Source organism: Hyaena hyaena, unplaced genomic scaffold (genome assembly GCF_003009895.1).
Source record: "Hyaena hyaena isolate Hyena2069 unplaced genomic scaffold, ASM300989v1 scaffold_680, whole genome shotgun sequence".
Classification (NCBI taxonomy): domain Eukaryota; kingdom Metazoa; phylum Chordata; class Mammalia; order Carnivora; family Hyaenidae; genus Hyaena; species Hyaena hyaena.
The window spans coordinates 266,544-275,580 of record NW_024081312.1 but is presented as its reverse complement, the minus strand read 5'-3'; the positions used below and the strand labels follow the sequence as shown (position 1 = coordinate 275,580).

The 9,037-nt window shown below is 40.0% G+C and overlaps 1 pseudogene; it reads right to left on the bottom strand.

Moving 5' to 3' along the window:
- Nucleotides 1-379: 379 nt before the first annotated feature.
- On the bottom strand, nucleotides 380-1,279 carry LOC120220254 (annotated as a pseudogene).
- Between the last annotated feature and the right edge of the window lie 7,758 nt (nucleotides 1,280-9,037).

The window sequence follows — 9,037 nt, the reverse complement described above, 5'->3', positions numbered from 1 at the left end:
AGTCCTTTCTTTATGGTGCTACCAGCATTACATTTTAAAATGAAAATTTTAAAACTTGAAAAAAATGAAAATTTAGTCATGTTATTTCTGTTTTAAAACTCCCAAAGTCACGCCCTCTTTCCCAATCTTTCCCAGATTCTTTTTCTTTTTCTTTTTCTTTTTTTTTTTTTTTTGGCCTGGATACAGTATAGTTTATTAATGGTACATGACAAGGTAGGGCTTCCCAACACCCTCTCCTTCTTCAAGGTGTCTGGGGTGGAAACTGTGGATGTCAGGAGATTCTCAGTGTGTTGGTGAATGACTTGGGGCAAGGACTTCCCAACAGCGAGGGCCTCTCTCTTCCTCTTGTTCTGGCCTGGATTGGTGATCTAGGGGACTCTTATTCCTTGGAGGCCATGTGGACCATAAGGTTCACCACCTGATTGCCATAGCCAATTTGTTGTCATACCAGGAAATGAGCTTGACAAAGTGGTCATTGAGAGCAATGCCAACCCCAGTATTGAAGGTGGAAGAGTGGGTGTCACTGTTAAAGTTGAAGGAGACAGCTTGGTCCTCAGTATAGCCCAGAATGCCCTTGAGGGGCCATCTAATGCCTGCTTCACCACCTTGATGTCATTGTATTTGGCAGCTTTCTCTAGGTGGCAGGTCAGATCCACGACTGACATGTTGGTGGTAGGGATACGGAAGGCCGTATCAGTGAACTTCCTGTTCAATTCAAGGATAACCTTGCCTATAGCCTTGGTGGCAACAGTAAAAGTAGGAATGATGTTCTGAGCAGCCCCTTGGCCATCATGCCACTGCATTCCAGTGGAAAAGGAGGAGTCATCCATTGTTTTCTGGGTGACAGTGACAGTATAAGTGGTCATGAGTCCCTCCATGATGCTGAAGTTGTCATGGATGACCTTGGCCATAGTGGCCAAGGAGTTGGTGGTGCAGGAGGCATTTATGACAATCTTGAGGGAGTTGTCATACTTCTCATGGTTCACACCCATCACAAACATGAGGTTGTCAGCAGAAACAGCAGAGATGATGACCCCCTTAGCCCCACCCTTCAAATGAGCCTAAGCTTCATCCCTGGTGTCATGAAGACCCCAGTGGACTCCACAACATACTCAGCACCAGCATCATCTCGTTTGATGTTGGTGGGATCTCACTCCTGGAGGATTGAGATGAGCTTTCCATTAATGACAAGTTTCCCATTCTCACCCTTGACTGTGCTGTGGAATTTGCCATGGGTAGAATCATACTGGCACAGGTATCCCATGTAGTTGAGGTCAATGAAGCAGTCACTGATGGCGACAGTATCTACTTTGCCAGAGTTAAAAACAGCCCTGTTGACCAGGTGCCCAATATGGCCAAATCTATTTTTTTCTGACCTTCACCATCATGTCTCAGGCTGGCACTACATCAGAAGATGCAGTTGTCTGTTGAATAGGGAGGAGCAGAGAACCTAAAACCCAGATTCTTTAGTATGACTTACAAGACTGATAGAGTTTCTGTGTACAAAATGCTTTCCATAATGGAATTATATCCATGAAGGCCTCCCTGATGATATTATAACTTCCATAACCCAGCAACCAGAAGAGGTCATATGACTAGTTTTTAACAAAGGCACAAGCAAAGTGTGCTACTTGCCAATTCAGACCTTAAAGAGAAAGCTACTTGCTGGATGTAGAACCCCAATCTTGACACACAGTTGAGAGCCTTAACAGGAAAGGAATCTGGCCCCTGAATCACTGTGTGAAAAAGCACTCCTAGTGGATCTGTAACATCCGCACTGGACTGTTATTAGAGTTATAAATAAACTTTTGTTGTGTTTGAGCTATTACATTTTGAGGCATATTTGTTATCATAGTTTAACCCACCTCCATGTAATACACCCAATATAAATAATAAATATATATTTATTATAAATTTTATTATAAATATAATTCAGTCCTTAATTGCATGTATGGTTTCATCTTTTACCGATTTCCAACTTCTCTTATGTATCCTAAGTTTTACTTGTACCAAATTACTTAAAATTCCACAGATAAGTCATGATCACTCTTGCTTTTATACCTTTGTCCTGCAGGGTTAGACCCTTATCGTGTAAGACTGCAGCAGGCAACACTCCTCTGCAGAGAAAGAGAAAGTTTTCCTTTCTCTCTCTGTTATGGACTAAACTATGTTCTCCCTTCCTTAAATTATAAGTTGCAGCCCTAACCCCTAATACCTCAGAATGTGACTGTTTTTGGAGACAGGAACTTTACAGAAGTCATTAAGGTTAAATGAGGTCTTTAGGGTGAGCCCAATCTGACTGGAGTACTTAAGAGGAGATTTGGGCACACAGAGAGACATTCACACCAAGAAACACCATATGAGAACAGAGCAAGGAGGTGCTGTCTGCAAGCCAAGGAGAGATGGCATAGGAAAAAGCAAAGTTGCCAACACCTTGATCTTGGAAGTCTGGCCTCAAGAACTATGAAAAACTAAATTTTTGTTATTCACACCATCCATTCTGTGGTATTTTGTTATGGCAGACCCTAATAAACTAGTAAACACTCCCTGAAGTGAGATGCTTGTCCCTCTGAAATTCGGGAGCATTCTGAGATGCCTATCATAGCTACTTTTAAATCATCAGTTTACTTGTCTCTGTGAATCTTTGAGGGAAGAAACTCTGCCTTATTTATCTGCTTAAATGAAGCAGATATGTTGATATGTTGATATCATATGATGATATGTTGGAAAACTTGCTGGAAGTGGATAATCATTCTTTAGAACAAATTAATTTTTTTTCTCTACAACTTGCAATTTACCAGCAAGTAAGTAAGTAGTTATTGGGCTTTTGCTTGCCCTGTATTCTCCTGACATATCCGGCCAGGCTGCCTAACATGCAGCATTGCTTTTGGTACAGGATTTTTCATTATCTGAGGCTTTGCCTTGCCATTTTTTAATATTGTTGTGTGGGTATCAGTTTGCACATTTCCTAAGGTCCAGAAGATGAAAATGGGTTTTAGAACAAGAACAAGATCTTCTGTCAGGAAAGTTGGTGGAGTTGTTATAGTGAACTGCTTTTAGTATTTTACCCACATTACAATAGCCTCTTTGGTCCAAGAACTACCCCTTTATGCAGAGGCAGGCTTAATCCAGGATGTGTGCCTTACTTGGTTGGACCAGAGTGGTCACCAGATCCAAGTCTGACTAATACGCTTAAATTTCATACATGTTGAATTGAGAATGAGAGAAGGTAATCTTGGTCTCTTTTGAGTGGCTGAAGCCAAAGAGATATAAACTCCAGAATTGTGAGATAGTCATGTGCATTGAGAAACAGACATTTGACTGAAGAATGAGACATATCCCAAATACAGAAATTGTACAGAATAAACCCCAAAAACTAACATATGACTACAAAGAGAATGACAGAAAGACAGGGAGAGAAGAGAGGGAAGGGTTGAGAGAGAGAGAGAGACAGAGAGAGAGAGAGAGATGGGGGAAGCAGCTGTAATGCCAATTAATTTTATTTCTTCATTTCAGTTTCTTGGGAGGTCCTATTACACCCTTTGCTCTTGGATTCCATGAGGTTTTATAACAAATTCCATTTTGATTTAAGCCAGTTTGATATTGACTTCTGTTATTTGCAGCAAAAGGGGCCCTTACTTCTATCAATTGGATAGTATAGTTAACATTTGTAATGTTTGATCACCCAATTCTTCTTCCTGGATTGGGAGAGTAACACTTAACCATCCTATTTGAAGTGAATTCCCTTTATTCTAGTCCATAAGGTTCTTTAAGGCCAACCCCAGGCCATAATAATTAGTTCAAGAAGGGAAATACGATCCAAACTGGGCTAATATCTCCATCACTAAAATTTGCTAAAACTAAGAAGTTGTGAGAGGCAGAAGCATGTTTTTCTGCTAAGGTGGCCTAGCTAGTAAGGAGGATAGCTGGAGCTCTTGCTGCTCATCTTGCCTGCCTACAAAGAGAACTTCCTGAGAATGAAACCAGCGCAGGAGAAGGCAGAGCACAAAACCAGAAAAACCCAGATTCTCCATATGTCCTCTAGGCACCAAGATCCTAGACTCTTAAGTTATTTCACGAATCAATATCCTTTTTTAAAGCCAGTTTGAGGTGGGTTTTTTGTTGTTGTTGTTGTTATTGTTATTTACAACTATACCATCCAGTATGTATATAACTTCCCTGCATTTCTTTGAGTTGGTGAAGTTTTATTATGCACACCAAGTTTTATTACTTAGCACCGAATGCCTAGCACTGTATCTGAAGTATAGTAGATCCTCAAAAAAATATCTGCTGGTACTGAATGAGGAAGACAAATGGTACCTCGCATGTCATTTTGGGGGTGTCTTTTTACAACCTTACCTCTTCAACCGAATATTCTGCCAAATCAGTGCTCTATCATCAGTGGATTTTTGTTAGAGAGATTAAGTTAGAAGGGTTACTATTGAAGTCCTTGCTATTCCTTGCCATCACAACAAACATTTGGGTTTGTTCTCAAAATGCCGAATCCTAAACAGCTTCCCGTTTCCATCTCACTATCACCAGCTTCCTGAGAGCAACTGATCTGAACCAGTCTAATAGCCTCTTGATGCATCTCCGCGTCTCTAGACTCTTCTCTCTCTAATCCAGTTAACAGTGTAATGAAAAACATCTATCTAGTCACAGTTTCAGGCTGTGGTTGTTATACAAATGACAGATAATGTATATAAGGGAACTAACACTGTGCATGGCATATCGATTAATATTAAAATGTTTACAGCTATAAAGATAGCCCTGGAATATTCACAGGTAATTATTTTTTAGTACTAACTGTCTACCTGGTGCTTTATCTCATTTATCGTTTACATTAACTTTTTGAGATACTTTTGGAGGTGAAACCCTCAAAACTCAGAGAGCTTAAATAGCACAAATTTAGAGAATGGCTGAGATTATAATCAAACCTGGGGTGACTGACTTCCAAGCCTTTGTTTAATTTCCGTACTATCTATTACATCTCTCTAGGAGATAATTTTATATATTGTCAGCAGAAAAACAAATCAAACATGGCCCCTTCTAACTTGGAGAAGCTGATAACAATGATACACAAAAGCTGATCTTAGAAAATGCACCCCCGGGCCCCTGGGTGGCTCAGTAGGTTAAGCAGTTAAGCGTGAGACTTCAGCCCAGGTCATGATCCCATGGTTTGTGAGTTCAAGCCACTTTTTGGGCTCTGTGCTAACAGCTCAGAGCCTGGAGCCTGCTTCAGATTCTGTGTTTCCCTCTCTCTCTGTCCCTCCCTCACTCACACTCTGTCTGTCTGTCTGTCTGTCTCTCAAAAATAATTAAATATCAAAAGAAAGAAAGAAAATGCACCCTAATACCCTGCTGAAGGTCCTTCACTTAGTGTTTTCCCTACAGCTTTGCAGTTTTGTGAAAAGCCCCACATGAGAGGTTTTGTTCTTAGCATGGGATGTGGCCTTTACGACTGAATACCTGTTCTCAAATTCAGACTGCGTCCCTACCCACCAGGTGTGTGTCTGTGCATATGAAAACCAGAGAGAGTGACTCTAATAGACTAAATTGGGATGCTTTCCAAGGACATGGAGTCATGGGACAACAGATCTTATACAACTTAATCTGACTTGTTTTGGCATAAAAATGTTTTTTACAGAGTTTACAGTCGCAGATACTGGTGAGGCTGGGCAGATCCAGCTAGGTATTGCTATTATTTGTTTCATGTTAAATTAAAAAGGAACAAATTACAATGCAGCAAGTCCTGCTTCACAGAAAAAGCTATCTTTATCTTGTAAAGTCCTTAACTTATCGGGGTACCTGGGTGGGCTCAGTCAGTTGAGCGTCGGACTTTGGGTCACGATCTTGCAGTTGGTGAGTTCAAGCCCCACATCTGGCTTGCTGCTCTCAGAGCATACCTCGGATCTTCTGTTCCCCTCTCTCTTTGTCCCTCCCTCACTTGCACTCTCTCAAAAATAAATAAAACATTAAATAAATAAATAAATAAATAAATAAATAAATAAAGTCCTCGACTTATGGAAGTGCATGAAGAAAATGTGTGATGGCCCTTTGAAAATCACATTTCCTGTTGTACGGGCTTGGGGTGTTCACAGAGACTTTGCCAGCAGTCCAAGCTACTGGCATTGCTCGCGCACCTGGACTTCTGGTTTAGTTTTCCTGTTTGACTTTCCTACCTCCAATAGGACTGAGACCCAGACCGGAGTCCCAGCATACTTGGCTGGGTCCTGACTATTTTTGCTCCAGGAATCACGTGTGCATGGGCACAGGTTTGATGTTTCAGGCCCTGCTACATTTTACTTTCAATCACTGATTTGCCCCTGTGTGTCCTTGAGAGGTTTATGTCATTGTAAATATAACTACATAAGAAGAGTTTCAGTGACCAGAAGTAGCATGATAAATTAGAAGAAGGAATAAATTCCAGGGCCCCAGACCTGAATTTGCTTCATTGCCTTCGCAGTATGTTCTTGGGAAAGTCAGTTATCTGCTGTATGACTTAGTTTCTTCATTGGTAAAAATGGGGATAACCATTTTTATTCTTAGGGCTTTTGTTAGAATTAAACATGATATCACATGTATATATATATAACACTGTGTTTAAGCTAAGTAGATGTTCAACAAATTTATGTTTTTCTCACTTTCTGAAGGTAAAGGAGAGCTTCATATGTTTAGAAAAAGAACTCAAGTTAACTTCTGCATTAGGTGATACCCAAGCTCAGTGTCTCACACTGCTGTACACTGGGATTGTTGAACTTTAGGCTGCATTGCTGGGACTCATGACAGCTGATGGGGCCATGCATTGCTTACATCATTGTTGAGTATTTGCAATGAAAATAAGCAGCATGATATCATTTAGAAATAATTACACTCCATACACTTTTGTTTATTTATCTGTGTATACATGTTCTAAAAATTTATATTTATACACACTATGGCTTGTTTTGTTTTGATAGGATGGGTGATTGTTTGTGCTTGGAAATCCTAAGAAACAAAATATTTTTATAAAATGTTCATAGTAATCAAAACATAACTTACGTGCCAGAGAACACAATCATGGATTTCATCGGGGCTATAGACATAGTGAGTGCAATGGAATAGTAGAGTTTTCTGCCTGAGACAGAGCCTGGACCTTCACTTCCTGGGGGGTCCAGTAATGGTTCTTTTACAAAATCAACACTCCCTGCAAAATTGAACATGAATCTTTGAGCTTTACATGCTGCCATTAATTTGAAAATAGCTGCATTCTAATTTACACTCATTTTTCTGATATTTAAAGAAAATGGAGAGCCACAGTGTAACCACTGAGACTGAAAACTGGCACAACTCCACATACAAGTAGTTTAGCAAGTGTATCTGATAATTTTTTTAATGTGCTTCATTCCTGTACAGGATATGTTTTTAATTATAGAGAAACAGATGACGCAGACCTTGCATGAACTGAGAAAGAAAAAAAATGATCAGCGGCAATTAACCTGAATTGTGAATAATTTCTCAAATCAGTCACATTCTTGGCTTAATTAAGGTTATGAGGTCTTGCTTCAAGTGTCTGAAAATTAAGATGAATGCTGGGATCTATTGAATGGATTTGTGAAATCTTTGTTATAGTTTCTGCATTTTCAGGATGATATTGCAACTATAGGTATATAATGAAATCTAAATTTTGTTTCCATTTTCTTATCAATCTGAGGGATGTACATCAGAACAAATTCTCCAGTCTTGGGTAAAAATGTCAGAAAAAGACACCGGTGTTTACCGTTAGAAAGTGAAAATATTGGGGCGCCTGGGTGGCTTAGTCGGTTAAGCGTCAGACTTTCGCTTAGGTCATGATCTCGCGGTTCGTGGGTTCGAGCCCCGCGTCGGGCTCTGTGCTGACTGCCAGCTCAGAGCCTGGAGCCTGTTTCAGTCTGTGACTCCCTCTCTCTCTGACCCTCCCCTGCTCACGCTGTCTCTCTCTCTCTCTCAGAAATAAATAAAAACATTAAAAAAAAAAAGAAAGTGAAAATATTTCCTGCGAGACCTTTGTCCTCAGTTTCGGCACCCTAAACATGGAGACAGGAGACTCAGGAAAGACAATGAAGAGACAGTGTCAGTGCAGTGCAAGCTCACATTTGATATCCATCCAAATGTTAGTAATAACGTATGTTAGTACTAGACAGTATCTTCAACGAGAGTACTCCAACTCTGGCATTCTTTGCTATAATTTGACCTCATCGTTAAATGCTCCCTAACCAGGCAGGGGTCTGATGTCTGTGCTACTTCTGACAAGCCTACTCTTGCTGTGGATGGTTCTCCTTACCAAATGCTTCTTGTAGATAGAGATCACAAAAGGTAAGTAAGGGTGTTTAGAGGATGCTTCTCAAAGGCTCTGCTAATATTAAAATACCTTCTTAGAGTTAACTATTGGAATAGATTCAAATATAGTTTGCACCTTATCCGCAGAGCTCCTCCACTGTCTCTTCATGTGCGGGGTAAAGGGATCAAGAGAAAAGATTTAGTGTGAATTACACACACACACACACACACACGCCTATAAATAAAGATACAAAATGTTTGTTTCTTACAAAACACTTGGAACAGTTTAAGTCCCTAGGGTTGAGACCTCTTCACTTAAGAAGTTTGGCATTTCATCATTTTCCATGTACAAAATGTAGTTCCACATTCTCCCTATGCCCTAAATTGCTTTCTGATGTTGAATGATATGAATAGTCAAGCAACATTAAATTAGTCACACATCTCTAAGTTGTCCAAAGTGATTGAGCACCTCCTTTTAAAGTGCCCCACAAAACCATAGAATACTTGAGACAGTGTTGAGAAGGGAGGAATATTCCAGACAAGAAATGGCAAGTTTAAACTTGGGGTCAAGAAACAAAGTAGTTCAGAAGAGTACAGTTCAAGGGAAAGGAATGATGAAGTTAGACAAATGGCAAAGGTCATGATGGATTTTGTAAGCCTTGTGAAAGAGTTTGGAAAACAACGATACACACCATTAACCAAAAAGAGAAAAATGTCAAGGACGTTTGTACTGAAACTT